Source organism: Salvelinus sp. IW2-2015, unplaced genomic scaffold (genome assembly GCF_002910315.2).
Source record: "Salvelinus sp. IW2-2015 unplaced genomic scaffold, ASM291031v2 Un_scaffold6981, whole genome shotgun sequence".
Lineage (NCBI taxonomy): Eukaryota > Metazoa > Chordata > Actinopteri > Salmoniformes > Salmonidae > Salvelinus > Salvelinus sp. IW2-2015.
Window position 1 is genome coordinate 17,151 of NW_019948242.1, and position 1,724 is coordinate 18,874.

Here is a 1,724-nt window from a genome sequence, read left to right on the forward strand (position 1 = left end):
CCCTGGTAGGATCCTTACTACTATCCCAACTTCAACATTCTACCAACATCATACATGAATAATCCCTGGTAGGATCCTTACCTTGCAGCCTGAATTCAAAACCAGAACATGTCAAGTCAGTGAGATGTTCCTTTGTGCTGAGACAGAAACCTTGGGACAGTTTATTCACCTCCCCAATGTCAAGAAACTTTGTGTAATTTTAGTTACTGATTAATGAAGGATTCCATCAGTTCTGTTAAAGTTTAGTGGCACTGACCCCATGTCAGCATCATCAGAAAACCCAGTTTAACCTGTTTACGAGAAAAGCCAGGGGTTTCCAATAACATCGCTGTGTAGCTACTGCTTTCCTGCAGTCAGATTACCTAGTGACCTCATGGTGGAATGTTAATCATATTTTTTATAATTTCATAATTAATAAATACTTTTTTTTTTTATGCCAAAATTCCGGTGTTTCTATGTCAAATGGTGTTGCTATATTTCAGTCAACTGTGATGTATATAAAGTGTAATATTGGGATGAAAAAAAACAATATAGAATACATTTCAACTCCATATCTGACATGGTACAGGTGTCTTCTTGTTTTTAAGCCCAGAACCATGTGTGTGAGGTGATACCTTTGTCTCAAAGTAGATTTGTTTAAGACTTCCAACAAACACTGTGACCCTGATTCAGTCCACTGCATTTCAAGGTTAATCATTAAAAACAACACCGTATGAACAACTAGCTGTCTCCAGGACCAGTGATTCAAGTCTGAGGCCTGTCCCAAGTGGCACCCTATTCCCTGTATAGTGCACTACTTGACCCGAGCCCTATGGAACCCTATTCCCTATATAGTGCACTACTTGACCCGAGCCCTATGGCACCCTATTCCCTATATAGTGCACTACTTTAGACCAGAGCCCTATTGCACCCTATTCCCTATATAGTGCACTACTTTGACCAGGGCCTATATGGCTGTGTAGTGCATTATGGGCAATAGGGTGCCATTTGAGGAGGGTTCATTTTGTTACCATGAATGTAAGAATGACAAACTAACAAAACTGTGTATTATTCGCCCTCTAGTGGTAGGTGGTGATAATGTCTCCGGTCTCCTCTCTCTCTCTCTCTCCCTCTTCGCTCCTCTCTCCGTCTCCCCCTCTACAGTCTCCACACTCCCCTCTCTCTCACAAACATAGACTCTGACCTGTCCAATGAGCTAAACTGATTAAAGAATCCCAACCCCACAGTACCTAAACTCTCACTCACTCTCTTCTCTCTCTCTTCTCTCTCTCTCTCTCTCTTCTCTCTCTCTCTCTCTCTCTCGCTCTCTCGCTCTCTCCGCTCTCTCGCTCTCTCGCTCTCTCTCTCTCTCTCTCTCCTCACTGTGTAGACCTGCCAGGCTGTTAGGTTATGGATTATGGAAACCACTGAGAATCTGCCATACAGAGAGAGTTACAAATTAACATGACTAAAATGTTTTAGTTAAAAAAAATCAAATACATGAAACCGTGTCAAACACTATCCATGTATGTTGTTGTCTCTCTGTTTACAGGACTACGAAATATGGCTCAATCAGGTCAATACAGCCAGAGAATGAATATAAATCCTTAAACTTAGACTCAATCAGGGTCATATACAGAGATGAATTATATATCCTCAAACATTAGACTCATGTTCATTCACATGCTGGCTTCAACCCAACCCAACCCAATCCCAAGCACTAACACCTAGCGCGGATAAGCCCA

The 1,724-nt window shown here is 41.8% G+C and overlaps 1 long non-coding RNA gene across 1 annotated transcript in view; it reads right to left on the reverse strand.

Annotated features, from left to right (window-relative positions):
* The window catches only part of LOC139027045 (uncharacterized), a 16,532-nt gene extending 16,269 nt beyond the window's left edge, over positions 1-263 (reverse strand). The window contains exon 1 of the long non-coding RNA XR_011479075.1: positions 82-263. This is a non-coding gene — a long non-coding RNA (uncharacterized lncRNA). The remainder of the gene's footprint in view (positions 1-81) is intronic.
* Between the last annotated feature and the right edge of the window lie 1,461 nt (positions 264-1,724).